This window comes from Macrobrachium nipponense, chromosome 7, assembly GCF_015104395.2.
Source record: "Macrobrachium nipponense isolate FS-2020 chromosome 7, ASM1510439v2, whole genome shotgun sequence".
Taxonomy (NCBI): Eukaryota; Metazoa; Arthropoda; class Malacostraca; order Decapoda; family Palaemonidae; genus Macrobrachium; species Macrobrachium nipponense.
Genome location: NC_061109.1, coordinates 60700429 through 60717928, shown reverse-complemented (window position 1 = coordinate 60717928; position 17500 = coordinate 60700429). Strand labels below are relative to the sequence as shown.

General features: G+C 35.7%; 1 protein-coding gene across 4 annotated transcripts in view; it reads left to right on the top strand.

Annotated features, from left to right (window-relative positions):
* LOC135217103 (uncharacterized) overlaps positions 1-17500 on the top strand; it is a 316159-nt gene that overhangs the window by 133898 nt on the left and 164761 nt on the right. For 2 of the 4 annotated variants that reach the window (XM_064252794.1, XM_064252793.1), the window contains one exon: positions 14056-14142. The exons of the other annotated variants lie outside the window; for them this stretch is intronic. The gene's annotated coding sequence lies outside the window, so the exon portion shown is untranslated. The remainder of the gene's footprint in view (positions 1-14055; positions 14143-17500) is intronic. 4 annotated transcript variants of the gene reach the window in all.

The window sequence follows — 17500 nt, the reverse complement described above, 5'->3', positions numbered from 1 at the left end:
ATTCTCTGTTCTTTCTGGGATGTTCCTAAGGGCTTTACGTGTCTGTAGCCCGCAGTTTATTGACGCTGAAATTAAAACTATTTATGATATTGCAATGAAACTTAAATACCCAAGGACTTTTGTAGATGTGGCATGGAAAAGAGCTAGAAAAACTTTTTATTCAACTAATGACAAACTTGAATTTAGTAAGCATAACATTCTAAAATTACCCTATGATGAATGGTTTTTAGATATTCCTAGAATTTTAAAGCTTTTTAACATAAATGTTGTTTTCAGTAATATTAATGTCAAGAGTTTAGTAATCAAAAATTCTCTTAAAGATCTTCCAGGCTGCATTTATGAAATTCCATGCAAAAAGTGTGATAAAGTGTATTACGGACAGACCGGTAAATCTCTTTCACAACGTCTCAAACAACATCAATATTCTGTGAGAACTGGGCAAATATCGAATGCCTTATTCGACATATGAGAGATTTAGACCATTCTATAACTGGAGTCCAAGCAAGAGCCTTAATCCCATGTAATGACACAGTTAAAAGGATATCATTGAATCTTGTTTCATCAAGTCAAATAACAGAAATATTCTAAATTTAAGTCTTAGTTTATTTAAACTTGATGCTTTCATAATGAAAAAAGTTGTAGATAGATATAAACAACAAAATGAATATATTCAGTTTTTACGTTTGGGACTGTAAAGAAACTTTGTAATTTCGGTTAGGGTCAATCTGTTTAGGTTTGTGACCGTGTGATATCCGATAATCCTGGATTATCTCTCTCAATTTTTTACCCTTTGACAATTAACCATCTGTAAGACGAAAGCGCTTGGGGGGGGGATTTCTGACTATCATTTTCTGTGGGATTCGCTTATTTATGAAGTCACGTGCTACTGTGATTTTTTAAGCACACACCCAACACACACACACACACACCACACACCAACACACACACATATATATATATATATTATATATATATATATATATATATATATATATATCTAATAAAAGGAGCCCCATAAAAACACCAAAATGTAGAGAGAAAGTACTATATTTCAGAGACTGCTGTCTCTCTCTTCAGGTATATGAATGAGAAAAGTTAACAGAAAAGGTGGTATTTTTATCCAAGAGATTCGTCCACAAGTAAGCCAATTTAGGTCACCCCCGCTGATAATCTTCCTTTAATCTTCTTAAGCGTTGGTTGAATGAACACTGCGTCGACGATGTCTGATGTCCAATTCCTTTTGAGATGTTCATTACCTGCTTTCTCTTTTATTAAGGCCGATTCCATCATTTGAATTATGTGCATCTAATAACGTATTTTCATTCGTGGGGAATCATTCTACAAGCAAAAATTCGGGTGTAGTATGGGTAGTCCTTTAAGTCCTATTTTAGCCAATCTGTACATGGAATACTTTGAAACTACAGTAATAAATGCAATAAAACCCAAAAACATGCTGTGGTGAGATACGTGGATGACATACTAACATTTTGGGATAATAAGTGGGGTAATTTTAATGAATTCCTCTCAAAATTAAACGCATTAGTGCCCAGCATCAAATAAATTTAAAGTTGAATGGAAACAGACAACAAAATTCCTTTTCTTGATGTTTTAATAATCAGAGACACGACAGAATACAAATTTACCATATACAGAAAACCAACGTTTCTCACTTTCATATATTTCACTACTTTAGCTATCATGACAATACTATCAAGATAAGTCTAGCTAGCAACCTATTCTTAAGAGCCTTACGAATTTGTTCCCCAGATTTCTGGAAAAAGAATTTGAACTAATTCGCAAGCAACTCTCATCTTTAAAGTATCCTGACCATATAATTGTGAAAGCAATTCAAAAAGCAAACGTAATTTTCTACCGACCCCCTAAAGACAAGACCAGAGACACCACCCAACAACAAAAATAAAAATAAAAATTCCCACCTGGAGACGATTAAGAGAGTAACTCACACCCTTGGGAAATCCAACCCTTTTGCATTTACCTACCCAAATACCTTAGCCAAATCCCTGATTAACGTCCAACAAAAGACATCGCCGGGGGTATATGAGATCCCATGCCAGGACTGTGACCAATCTTACATCGGATTTACAGGTAAATCACTTCCCCAGAGATTAATACAACACAAACGGTCAGTTAGGTATGGACAACAGAACTCTGCTATTTTCAATCATATAAATGAACATAACCATAGAATAAACTGGAATATGTCACGTGTAATTTATAGCAGCAACTGCCGGTACAAGAGTCAAATGATGGAATCGGCCTTAATAAAAGAGAAGCAGGTAATGAACATCTCAAAAGGGAATTGGACATCAGACATCGTCGACGCAGTGTTCATTCAACCAAACGCTTAAGAAGATTAAAGGAAGATTATCAGCGGGGGTGACCTAAATTGGTTCTACTTGTGGACGAATCTCTTGGTATAAATACCACCTTTTCTGTAAACTTTTCTCAATTCATATACCTGAAGAGAGAGACAGCAGTCTCTGAAATATAGTACTTTTCTCTCTACATTTTGGTGTTTTTATGGGCTCCTTTTATTAGATGGAATTCTGTTGTTACAGAACACCTTTACCAGTCATATATATAATATATATATATATATATATATATTTATATATAATATATATATATATATTATATATATATATGCCTGTGTGTTTCTGTGTGTGTATAACTGAATCACGAACATTTGGAACGTGATGAATATATATATAAAGGCAAAAGCCGACAAAAGAAATGGAAAAACTGGGGGGAGTACTGTGAGGCCTTTCGATTCAATGTCCTTCGTTTTCACTTTCCTTCGAGGGTTATTGTTTTTTATATATGTGTGTATAGATATATATATATATATATATATATATATATATATGTGTGTGTGGTGTGTGTGTGTGTTGTGTGTGTATGTATATATATATATGCTTACATACACACACATTATATATATTTTTATTTATAATAAAATATGGTAAGAAGAAAAATCAAATCAATAATAAAGTCCCGTTCATTACAACTCATAATTTTTATTCCCTCGACATCTGCCGGACCATAATGCCCCCCGATGACCTGTTATCGAAATCAGAAGGGGTGGGTATGAAATTGCATTCTGGGGTATCCGATTGCATACCGGGTTTTTGTCCGTGACCAATTCGCCTCCCGTAACGGGCACACAAGAGCAGTTCGGTGTTCCTTTGATTTTATCTCTCTCTCTCTCTCTCTCTCACAATCTCTCTCTCTCTCTCTCATCTCTCTCTCTCTCTCTCTTTTTTTTTTTTTTTTTTTTTTTTTTTCTTCAAACTGGTAGCTCGGCCGTTCTGGTGTTGCATAACGGAGCGAGTGTCTTGTATTGCGGAGTTTGCTTGGCCGATTCTGGATTCAAAATATTCTTATCATTTTGACTTACGGAAAATTCTTTTAATTTTGACTCAGATTATTTGTGTGATATTTGATTTGACTCTTACTATATTATGTAGATTTATTTAAGTTTGATATTTTTTTCTAATTTTCATAATATTCCTTCAATTTTGTCTAATTATATTTTTAATGTCGACTCAAAATATTATTTTAACTTCCACCAAGAGAATATTATTTTTATTTTGATACTATTATGTTGATTTTAACTCAGACAATATTCTCAATAATTTTGAATCTGATAATATGTACTTTTAACATCTATTCGGAGGATATTTATTCCTAAATTTGAAAATATTCGGTTTGATTATGACTCGAGGTATTTTTCTTTAATTTTGGTAATATTTTTATTTCTACTCTGATAATATTATTTTAATTTCTATAATATTATTTAAATTTTTACTCCGAGAATATTCTTTTAATTTTGATATTTCAATTTTGTCTCAGAGTATATAATTTTAATTTTGACTCGGGGAATATTCTTTTAATTTTGTTGATATTCTTTCAATTTTGACTCGGAATATTCTTTTATTCTTTTGATTTTTATATAATTCTTTTTTACTTTGACTCAAAGAATATTCTTTTGATTTTGACTCTGAAAGCATTCTTTTAATTTTTATGATTTTTATTTTGACTAAGTGAATATTCTTTAATTTTGATAATCTTTTAATTTTGACTCTGAGAATACACTGAGAATATCTTTTTGATTTTGATGATATTTTTGAAATTTTGATACTGAGAATATTCTTATAATTTTGATAATGTTTTTTTTTTACTGAATATTCTTTTAAATATGAAAATGGTCTTTTAATGATGACTACGAAAATATTCTTCATTTTAATGATCGTGATATTATGGATGATAATGTCCTATGCCTGCGCATGCTTTTACTCTAAAGAATATCCCATTAACTTACTGCTTGAAGGAGTTAATTTCATTTTACCGGCAATTATTATTGGAGGTTTTTCATTGCCAGTTTTTTCGTGTCAGTTTGACTCTATTAAAGATTACGTTAGATGTTTTATTAAGCAATTCTTTTACTTTTTTTATTTTTATTTATATTTTGTGAAGATGTGCTTTTCCTGAGATTTAACTGGATTTATACAGTCTAAATTAGTCTGACTTACTCTTTCTCCCTTTTAGGGATTAATTTTTTTCCTTTCTTGGCAGTTTAATTTATTAATTTTCTTATGATTTTTATTTTATTATAGTGGAGTAGTAGTTCATGATTATGTATATTTCTTTCCGAGCAAAAACAATTCAAAGCTTTTGGATAAGAAATTATTTATGATAATGATAATAATATTCGATATTCTGAAGTTGCAACTCATTAGGTTCATATTTACTCTCTCTCTCTCTCTCTACTCTCTCTCTCTCTCTCTCTCTCTCCATTCCCAAATATTCGTATCCTTCTCACTATCCTTTACCCTGCAAGTCCTGAGATTTCGACAGCTGTCAAGAGATCTTTGGAGCCGAACATATGCACACTCAAGCGCGCGCGTACGCGTGCATAGGAACCATCAGGCGAACGGGACCCTCGGCTGCCCTAAATCGCAGCTTCCCTCTCCTCCATTTCTGGTGTTCCTTCCTATTTATTTACATTATTTATTTTTTTTTGTTTCTTTCATCTCCACTTTTCGTTCCTTGGTTTTTCTCTGTTCGTTATTCATTTGGTTTTTCATTATTGTCCAGTGGTGTTTCAAACCTTTTCACCTTTTCTAAAGAAATTCCCTAAATACGTGCAATAATTCCACTTCATTTTATTCTTATAATTTATATAATTTCATCGTTTTATCTCATTTTCTTTCTTTCATTCATTCTCATCTTAAACTTCTTTGATCTCCAATATTTTATTTATTTATTCGCTGTAATTATTATTATTACAATGCTGGGGACCCAATATCGAAAGCTGCTAAATACAGAAAAGGAAATTCAGAAGTAAAGAATAAAAAAGAAAAGTAAAGAAATAACGTAAGGAAAACAGAAAAGAATATAATGATATATTTGAATGTATATTTTTTGTTTTCACAATCTAATGTATTATTTTCGCCTGTCCTTTATGTAGATTTACTACTATGTAATAAATGAGTATAGATTATATGGCTATTAACAGAATGAATAATGTATTTGTACCGTCCATGACCACAGTTCTTGTGACGCCAGTATTCATCCCGTACTCTCGCATTCCCTTTCAATTGAACTATGATTTAAGCAGAATAAACTGGAGGAGATTGTAGTGGGAAGAAGATTGTTATGAGATGGGGGTTGGGGTTGCCATAATGGGGGCTTGAAGGGTATAAATAGGGGGTTTCTATTGTGGGGATATTGGGGGGTAGACTGCCATGGTATGGTGTAGGGGAAGGGGGTTCTTGTGTGGTGGTCCCTGTGGAAAATGAGGTGGTTTTGTGGGGATGTGGGTGATTTGTGGGAAGGAGGTACTCCGAAGGGCCTGTGGGAAAATCGACAAAGAAGCTGCTGTAGGCACAGTGGGAAAGGTAGCAAAGAAGGTGGTGTGGGGCCTGTAGGAAAAGTGGGAAAGAAGCTGGTGTTGTGGAAGAGTAGCATCAGCCAGTAACGAGAAGGAAGAAATCATAACCGGATCACATCCTGTCAGGAGCTTCGCTCGTGTAGCTTTTGTTTATATTCTTGTCTTCTCTCCACCTCATTCGCCTCCTGCAGGAGGCCCACCGCGAGGGAAGTGAAGGTCTCTCTCTCTCTCTCTCTCTCTCTCTCTCTCTCTCTCTCTCTCTCTTTACAAACCTACCAGGTGGGAAGGTTCAAGGTTGACGCGAGGTCTTGTATTCTTTGACCCTGGACTGGACGACGTCTTATTGTCTTTCTGATCCGTTGTGCAGTACTAGATTGCTGTCTTGCGTGGTCAGGTGGAGGGGCGGGAAATTTCTCTCTCTCTCTCTCTCTCTCTCTCTCCTCTCTCTCTCTCTCTCTCTCCTATTTTTTCTTCAGTAAAAACAAGACAGATTCCAAAATCGAAAATTATTCAATCTCTCTCTCTCTCTCTCTCTCTCTCTCTCTCAAAAACAATATTTTAGAATCCTAGAAGAAATGCTTAAACCATAACAGAAACTGGTACCTTCTCTCATATTCTACCTTAGTCACCACTGCGTATTTGATGTCAGGGGCATCCAAGTTCACTTTTACTGATTAACTTTCAACAAGTTTCATATAGAGCTCATATACTCAGTTCTTTTGCTGTAGGGAATTTTAGACAGTCACTTGAGCCTCTTCTGTGTGCTAGACGGGGAGCGATAAATCTGTCAGTCTGTCAATATGTTTGCCTGTCCAAAAATAATTTTCTTATCATTGTTAGATGCTGAAATATTTATATGAATATTTATATAATTAAGTCTAGTTTCAGCATAATTGTTATATACTTGAATATTTATATAACGCATCTTTTGCCAAATGGCGAATATTGAAATAGAATGAGAGTGGAATAAATAAAGGTCGGGCAGAACTTCGATATATCCTGTAGGTCTCTTAAAAAGATGAATGTTATAGGAATTAGGAAAAAAACGTAAGCAGGAAGAAAATTCCGAAGTTTGGCAGGAGAAGGAAAAGGTGTCTTGACATGTGATGCCGACTAATATGGAGACGCATGAATAGCCTACGGAACAGTACAGAGAATAGCAACAAGCAACGAGAGAGAGAGAGAGAGAGAGAGAGAGAGAGAATAATTTTTTATCTGTCCTGTTTTCACTGTAGGAGATAGATTTCTTATGAGAGAGAGAGAGAGAGAGAGAGAGAGAGAGAGAGAGAGACTGTAAGCTCAGAGGGATGAATGAATCCATGAATATTTCCATGAATAAATAAATAAATAATTGAAGTGAATACTCAGCTAAAAATGGTGGCACTGATTCGAGGCAATTGGGGATTATCTCTCATGCTGACCCAAAAAATTTCAGCGTATGCAAATGAGCTTCTCGTCCAATTCGTGTCCTGTCGCATCTGTGCGCATACTCGGACCTCGTTCATTTTTATCGTGTTTCCAAGTTGTTGTTGTTGTTCTTATTACTGTTATTTTATTTATTCATTATATTTTTTTCTGTTTATCACAGTCATCCTATTCGACCTGGGTGGTTTTTGTTGTGTGGGATGCCGGGTTTGCATCCTGCCTCCTTAAGAGTCCATTACTTTTACTATGTGCGCTGTTTCTAGTAGCACACTCTTCTGCAGGGGTCCTGGAGCTACTTCAGCATCTACTTTTTCCAGGTTTATTATTAATACTATTATTATTATTATTATTATTATTATTTAGAGATGAACCCTATCCAGATGAACAGGTCCACACAATATATATATATATATATATATATATATATATATATATATATATATATATATATGAATTTAGACTTCCAAATTCAAGCTTCCAAAGAATATGTGTTCACTTGAAAGTACAGAAGGTAACTGGAAATACAAAAAGTGGAGATCGGTTATTAGAAACGAAAAAATACATTAATAAATTAATAGATAAATAGACACTGTAAGTGACTTACTTGAATACTGGGAGAATCTTGCGTAGACCAAGAAATCAATGAGAATTTCTGTAATGACTGGGCTTCAGTGCTTGCACGCGCGTGACTCAGGCAAGCACGAAACTCTCTCTCTCTCTCTCTCTCTCTCTCTCTCTCTCTCTCTCTCTCTCAGGTGTCGAGTGAGTGGTGCGATGATGAGTAAGCTGTAAACATCGTGCTTGCTTCAGATTATTAGCTGAGTATAATGGTGAATAAGCAGTAACAGAAACGGGATTTATGATAAGTCTGAGTGTGTGTGTGTGTGTTGACAGGATTTTCCGCTGATGAAGAGGAAATTCCCCTGCTTCTGGGTTGTGTTTTGACGTTGGGGGAGCGCGTGTTTATGCCTGTGTGTGAGTGCATATGTACGCAGAGAGAGAGAGAGAGAGAGAGAGAGGAAGTGCTGGTATTTAAGACAGTGGTAACAATATTTGGAACCTGTTGCAGAAAGATGGTGTTTTATTTAAGTTTAATTATTTATGACTTCACTATAAAAGCTTCTCTCTCTCTCTCTCTCTCTCTCTCTCTTCTCTCACTCTCTCTCTCTCTCTCTCAATACATATATATATATATATATATATATATATATATATATATATATATATATATATATGTATATATATATATATATATATATATATATATATATATATATATGTGGTGTGTGTGTGTGTGTGTGTGTGTGTTTGTGTGTGTGTGTGTCAGAAAAACACACCCTCATGCTTGTGTGCATGCATGTATACTGTATCTTCATGCAATCACTGGTGACATGTATTTCTTTTGTTCCGAGTACTTATTCGCAGAAAGATTATACATACCTACCGTCGTGTTACTGTTACGTTCAAAGATAACATCCACGACGTTGTTCCAAGCTCATTCCATAACGCCAAGACGCGGATAAGAGTCCCGTTAAACCCTTTATGTGATTGAAATGTCATGGAAAAAGGATCCAAATGCTTTGTCACGATAGGATCGAGGGAGCATCGATTCCTTTTGGAAAGTAACTGTCCCGCTTTTGCAAGGACGAAGCGACCCCAGACAGAACTGGTCTACATAGATAGACGTCAGTCGACGCAGCGTTCTTCTGTCCTCAGTTCTTAACTGGGTCGGTTCTACTCAGGACCCGTTTAGGTGGGCTCTGGTTCGACTGCATTTGTACCAGTGATTGAAGTGGGGGCACTATGGTTACTGTTTTGTTATGAATTGCTGCCTGTATCAGTGATTGCCATTAAACAATTTTGTAATGTATCGCTGCCTATATAAGCTGTTGCCTTGAGGCTCTTGAGTTAAATGCTTTGTACTGCATTGCTACCTGTATCAGTGATTGCTCTTAAACTATTTTGTAATACATTTCTTGCATCAGTAATTGCCGCGGGGCACTGAGATAAATGCTTTGTAGTGCAATGCTGCCTGTATCAGTGATTTCCGTGAGTCACTGTCCGTAGTGCATTGCTGCCTGTATTAATGATTGCCGTGAGACACTGTCTTTGTAATGCATTACTGCCTGTATAAGTGATTGCTGTATGTCAGTCTTTGTAATGCATTGCTGCCTGTATCAGTAATTGCTGTATGTCACTGTCTTTGTAATGCATTGCTGCCTGTATCAGTGATTGCTGTGAGTCACTATTTTGGCAATGCATTGCTGCCTGTTTCAGGGAGTGCCATTGATCATAATTTTGTAATCCACTGCTGACTGCATCAGTGATTGCCGTAGTGTACAATTTCTGTGATGCACTGCTACCCTTATCAGTGATTGCCATGAATCACAGTTTTACAATGCACTGCTACCTCTGTTAGTGATTGACATAGGTCGCTGTTTTTATTTGACTATTCTGTAACTCATTGCTGGTTCTCAGAACTATTTTAATGAGAAGTAAGTAGGATTTTCTGTAGAGTATTTGATGCCGCAGTAAAAGTGATTAATTATCATGAAATATCACGAATTATGCTGAAATCTTCGACTTAGTAACTCGTTGTTATCAGCGAAGCAGAATTTTCAATTTGTAATTCCAATGTTTTCATCATTTTTTGCGAATGAAGCTGACATTTCCCAGTAGAAATGTACTTGTTTTGACGAATTAAAAGAAGCAAGCAAACTAATAGAAATTGGAGATATAGTGACTGAATTTTTATTTATGTTTTTTTTATTAACATCAATGAATCAAAATTTTGCCATCCACTGTTTGTCATTGATATTCGTTTAGCAGAGCTAAAGTGGAATATTAAAAGAAGCAAACAAGGCAATGGAAAGTGAAAATGGCCAAAGAAAAGTGGACGCAGCAGTGAATAGAGACAAGAAAAAAAAATCTCGTATGATCCGACTGAATTGATTCGAAGAACAGATAGGAATGTTTTGACTATCTTCGTGATTAGTATGCCTGATTTCAATGTGTAAACATGACTTGCCTGTTTGCTTGATTATACAAAATATTTTTTCTACTTGTTAGATAATATGATATCGTTCTCTTTTCATTTTCAGCCAATATGATCATTATGTTATAATTCATAAATCAATAAGATTCTCGTAGTATATTGAAAGTTAGCCTCGCATACACTTAAGGAAAAGATTTAAAACTCTCTCTCTCTCTCTCTCTCTCTCTCTCTCTCTCTCTCTCTCTCTCTCTCTCTCTCTCTGCATTTGCTTTTGCTAATAATTTCCGGAAGAAAAAAAAACGATAAAAAAATCCTGGCGTAAAATAATTAAGTTCTCTCTCTCTCTCTCTCTCTCTCTCTCTCTCTCTCTCTCTCTCTCTCTCTTTGTTTTTGCTGATAATTGCCGGAAGAATAAGCATAAAACAATAACAGAAACTGTTCTAGATCGTTAAATACACCCCCCCCCCCCTTTCTCTTTCTCTCTCTCTCTCTGTATTTGTTTTTGGTGATAATTGCCTTAAGAATAAGCATAAAACGATAACAGAAACTGTCCTAGAACAGTTGAATATCTTCTCTCTCTCTCTCTCTCTCTCTCTCTCTCTCTCTCTCTCTCTCTCTCTCTATCTCTCTCGAATACATTACTCATGGCACATTAGTCTGATTCATTCCTTCATGTATGTTCCGTAGGTCACACCGGCCTCTACGTATGAATCATTTGGGATTTCGAAAACCTTGTGTTTTACAGATACTATTGTTTTTGAGAATCTATGGGTCCTGAGAATGAATTTTGAATGGTAGCGTTGTTTCGTTTTATTTTATTTTATTTTATTTTTTTTGTGGATCTATGCTGGAGAATTCTTGTGGAAGGGTAAAATTCAAAGGAGTTTTATATATATATATATATATATAAATATATATATATATATATATAAATATATATATATATATATAAGATATATAATATTATATATATGTGCATATATATATATATATATAATATATATATATATATATATATATATATATATATATATATATATATAGTGTGTGTGTGTGTGTGTGTGTGTATGTGTGTGTGTGAAATATATATGTGTTTATATACAAAACTATATATAATTCCAAGAAAATTCTTAAAATCATACTTTGCATACTATAAAACCATATTAGTTATTTTATTTGCAAGCCCTTATTTTAAACACATTGCATTTTTCTAAACTCTGCTTATTCACAAATCTTTCTTGTAACTCAAACTTTTCATACTTAAAACTTATGTTTATTTATTTGTTTTTTATGTACCAACTGACTTTTGACCACACTTGCAATTTTCTAAAGTATATTTGTTCACAAAGCTTTCTTGACGTCACACTTTGCAGTATGCTGATTGCCGTGCGTTTACCGTCTACCGTATATATCTGCCCTTGCGCGTCCTCATGCTAAATTAAAAGTCACTAATTAAAGCTAAATCACTCGCTCCCTGGGTGTCAAAATCAGCTGACCTTTCTTCCAGTATTGCGTCATTTTTTCCTGCCAAGATGCGATTGCCATAATCTTTCGGTCAAGGAACTAACCCCCCAGAGTTTCTAATATTTAGAAATGCTAGTAATGACAAAAGTTGAGGAATCTCTCTCTCTCTCTCCCTCTTTTTCTTTGCATGTTTTTGCTAATACTGGCGAGAGAGTGAGATAAAGCAATAAAAACGTACTGGAACAGTGGAATACTAATCTCTCTCTCTCTCTCTCTCTGTATTTATACACACACACATAAATTTATATACATATTTACAGAGAGAGAGAGAGAGAGAGAGAGAGAGAGAGAGACCAAAACACGTGAAAGTTCCCTGCACTCTCATCACACATTTTATAAATGAATAGATGAAATTAATATTATATATATATATATATATATATATACGTATATATATATATTATACATATATATATATATATATATATATATATATATATATATATACTATATATATATATATATATATATATGTGGATAGTCAACGACATATTCTCCCCATTATTATTATTTTACCAAAACACGTGGTCTGGTGGTGGGGGTTTAGTTAACCCATGGATACGAGAGTTAGGTTGTTGTATCCCTCTGAATGCGTGAAACGTCATAGAGAACAACGCCCACATGCCGCCCATCCACCTGTGGGACAACGCCCACGTCACCCACTAGAACGTGGTTGCTTGGCTAAGGTTTTTGACCTTAGTCTACTCGCCCCCCCCCTTCTTGATAAATGTGGCTTTTCTTGTTATATGGATTTTTTTTTTTCGTGTTCTTGTAGTTGGGTTGGTGTAAATATGCTTTGTTTATATATATTTTATATATACATATATATATATATATATATATATATATATATATATATATATAAAGGCTCTTTCATAGACCTTTCCTACCACCCCCCCCCCCACAACAACAACAACAACAACAGCAGCAAAGTAGTTTGTAGGCTTACTCCCTGAGTAAGCGAGATTGACTGGCAATATTGTGGCTAAGTTGGAAATTAAAAACTAATATCTGTCCGTTTTCTATGCGTAGGAATCTCGTTTTCATTTCGATTTTATTCATATTCTGCCGCTGCGTACGTTGACCGTCACTTGCATTTTTTTCACTTCATCCGGAGTCCGATGGAATGGGAAAAATTTTAGCCTCACTTTTCTCATGCTTGATGAGAACGAGTTGTGATAATTCCATAGAGAGAGAGAGAGAGAGAGAGAGAGAGAGAGAGAGAGAGAGAGAGAGAGAGAGAGAGAGAGAGAGAAACTGAAGGGTTTAAGTGATAGATGAACTTTCCTTTGACATCTGACTACAGAACATACTGCGTTTAAATGTGCCACTTAGCGGGAATGGGTCACTGGAGAGAGAGAGAGAGAGAAACTAGGAACTGAGAGGTTAAGACATTAGATAATTGTTCTGTAGACAATGGGCTCACTGAACATACTACGTTTGAATTTACTCAGCAGGAATGAGTCACTGCCGACAGTTAATCAGAGAGAGAGAGAGAGAGAGAGAGAGAGAGAGAGAGAGAGAGAGAGTGAGTTCAAGCACTTTCCAAGAATGGGAAGATGATAAAAACGCCTGTTCATCGTTAATGGATTAAGCAGCTCAAGATGACGCGCTGCCGTCATTTGATATTTAAAAAGTTAGTTATAATGTCTTTTGCCGTTTTCTACATCAGCAATAATCCAGTTTAAACCAGTTTTCTTTAAACGTTTTCAGAAATTATTAATAGTAATGTAATTATTATGCAATTCCTTCGTTGTGGGGAAGGATAGTAATAACCATATGGTTGTGTTTTATCATCTTTTGTTAATTGGTTTAATTGTTTTTGTTGTTTTTTAATTTTTGGTTAGGAGCATTTTATAAGTTTTTTTTTGGCTGCGGCTTTTAATTGATGTTATCGCTGCTAATACATACATACATATATATAATATATATATATATATATATATATACTATATATATATACATATAATTCAGTTTTTGTTTCTATTTCATTCAATGTTTTGTAACCTTATGAGAATATTTTTTTAAGGAAAGCACAAAAAAAAAATATTGCATATTCTATTTTCCTTATATAGTATTATCCTAAGATGGTTGGGAGACATTGCAGGGTACTGAGTCTTCCTTTCCTATCTGCCACTTTAAACGTTGACGACTCGTTACATTTTTTTTTTTTTTTTTTTTTTTTATTACTTTAAAGGTCCTGTGACATACTCTCGGCATCGCCTGACGCGTTCAGATGGTGAACGGAGAGACGGAAAACTGTCTATTCTCTGCACATACTAAGGTAAGAAGAGTTACTGTTCCTTTTGTAGTGGCGTTTGCACTACTTGAACGTTAGGTCTAATGGTAGGAAATGTTTTTATTTTATTTTGTATCATTCTTTTGGTTTCATAGACCCCAGTTTTAGTTTGTAATGCCAACTCTGCCTTTGTAATTACATATATATATATATATATATATATATATATATATATATATATTTATATATATATATATATATTTATATATATATATATATATATATATATATATATATATATATTCAAATGAAACATATCATTTTAAATAGGAGGACACCAAAGGAATGCAAACTGCTTCCAGTTAAGTCAGGTAAAACGAATTATTCATTTATTAATTGATATTTTTCCTGCGTTAGATCTCTGTTTCTGCATTATTTTTTTTTACTCTCGTTAAAGTTTTTTATCTGTGTACTTAAATGTTTTTAAAAAAGCTGCCAGAGAGAGAGAGAGAGAGAGAGAGAGAGAAGGAGAGAGAGAGAGAGAGAGAGAGAGAGAGAGAGAGAGAGAGCTGAAAATGTCAAGAAAATGAAACTGTTTTATAAACAGTTATCGTTTCAAATCTCTTAAAAAATTCGGCTTGGGTAAAAGGTCATTGCCAATAAAAAACGTTTCTCCTTTTTTTTTAGGGATTCTCTCTTTCACATACTACATTCTTTATTCTCCTAGTAAATAGTAAAAGTGAATTTCTCTCTCTCTCTCTCTCTCAAATTTCTTATCTAGAAAAGTGATTATTTAAACGTTACGTGGTAAAAGTTAATTTTACTCTCGCTCTCTCTCTCCTGTGACGCCTCATGGAAGTCTAAGAGCCCCTACTGTATATCTATCTCCCAAGGTCGAACTGCTGTCGAAAATAATATACATCAGAAAGAAGGTGTGGGGGAAGGAGAAATTTGTGTTGCATATGCAACAGTGCATTGTTGTGTCGTTAAATGATGTTGCCAGTTGTGCGCTGGGGGCTGGGATGGGCGTGAACCCAATTTGGGGTGGATACCTGCCGGCACAGTAAGTCGCAGAATCGTTGAGAGGGGTGTCTAAAATATTGCTATGATACACTATTATTATATAGTGTGAGATTTTATTTCATTTCTCTCTCTCTCTCTCTCTCTCGTCTCTCTCTCTCTCTCCATATATATATATATATATATATATATATATATATATATATATATATATATATATATATATATATACAGTAGACCCTTGACTCACGAACACAACTCCGTTCCTAGACCTTGGTCGTGTTCCAAATTGTTCGTGACTCGGAGCTAATTTCCCCATAAGGTTTAATGGGAATAATATTAATTGGTTCTCGACCCCTACGAACCAATATATATTATGTTATATTTTGCTTATTTTACACAGATAATGTAAAAGTCAGTGTAAAAACCTTAATATATCTAATAATATCAATTTAACAAAATGGTAAACTAACACTATAAAAACGTTTTGTAAAGTGAACACTTACTATGACTGGCGAGACTTCTGGCTTGACGGACAAGAGAAGAGGAAGGTGGTGGGTGGGGAGGAGGTTATTGTGCGGAAGGAGACCCTCCCCCATCCAGGTCGGGGAGATCTCGTTCCGGAGATTCAACTCTTCTAGGTTTTTTTGGTGAACGTTTTAATCACCCAAAACTTATCCAATGTCTGTTGCCTTTTCCTTCCTTGCATAACTTTTCTGAAATGGCTCATTAAATTTTCATTGAGCATATTCACGATCCTGTTCGTAACAATTTTGTCCGGATGATACAATTCAAGGAAGCACTGGACATCATTCCACTTTCCAATGCGGCTTTTATCACATCACTGCTGACATCTGTAACTTCCTCCCCCAGCCTCCTCTTCGTCAGTTGATTGCTCCCGAGCAAGTTGCTCCTGCTGCTCTTTGTGGAGTTGAACAAGTTCGTCCGCAGTCAAATCTTCTGAATGTTCAGCGACCAATTCTTCAACATCTTCGTCGTGACTTGTAGACCCATACTGTTGCCCATGGACACAATTTCTTGCACAATCTCTGCATCGAAGCCCTCAAAGTCACGGACAGTTACGCACTGGGGCCAAAGTTTCCGCCACGCAGAATTTAATGTGCGGTACGTAACTTCAGTCCATGCGTTATCAATGAGGGTTATGCAGTGAAAAACATTAAAGTGCTTCTTCCAAAATTCTTTTAAGGTTAATTTTGTCTCTTCAGTTACACGGAAGCATCTGGAGAAGAGCGCCTTCGTATATAATTTCTTAAATTGCTAATGACTTGTTGGTCCATGGGCTGGAGAACAGAGTCGTGTTGGGTGGAAGGAACTTGAACTGAATGAAGTCATGTTCACTGCAGTCAGCCAAGTACGAAGGGTGTGCCGGGGCATTATCCATGATCAGAAGGCACCGCAGGGGTAGCTTGTTCTCTGGTTAGGTAACTGACTCACGGTCGGCGCAAACACTTCATCAATCCACTCCATAAACAAGTTCCGTGTCACCCATTAGCTTTTGTATTGGCCCCCTCCACATTACAGGCAGTCTGGCCTTATTTACGTTGTGCTGCTTAAAAGGCACGCGGGTTATTTGAATGGTAGACAAGTAGCGGCTTAGTTTCAAGTCGCCACTTGCGTTTGAGCATAACAAAAGCGTAAGCCTATCCTTCATTGGCTTGTGGCCTGGGAGCGCCTTCTCTTCTTGGGTGATAAATGTCCTGTTGGGCATCTTCTTCCAGAAGAGGCCCGTTTCATCACAATTGAAAATCTGTTGAGCGACGTATCCTTCGGCCTCCACGAACTCGGCTAAACTCAGTCACGAATGCCTCAGCAGCAGCCTTGTCTGCGCTAGCAGCCTCACCATGCCTAATTACAGATGAATTCCAGTTCTTTTCTTGAAGTTATCAAACCACCCTTTACTAGCCTTAAAATCATCTGGCGTGGCACTAGTAGAAGGAGTTTCCTTCAGCAAACTCTGATACACTTGCCGAGCTTTCTCGCAGATGATCGGCTCGTTTTTACACTATCACCTGCCATCTGTTTCTCATGTACCCACTTTCAAAATTATTTTTTTCTGCCTCTTCGAGGGTTTGCGATCTCATCTTGGTTAGTACTGTCACTCCCTTCGCAACATTTGCTTCTTTAATGGCATCCTTGTTTTTCAAAATTGTCGAAATTGTCGACTTGGCCATCTTGTACTCACTTGCGATATCGGTCACGCGAACACCACGTTCAAACTTTTCTATAATTTCTTTCTTTATTTCAATGGTTATCTTCCTCTGCACCCTCTTCTCACCATCATCTCCTTTCTTACTTCACCACCACTCTTCACTTTCTTAGGGCCCATTATGAAGAAAATCACAAGTTTTAGCGCAAAAAATGC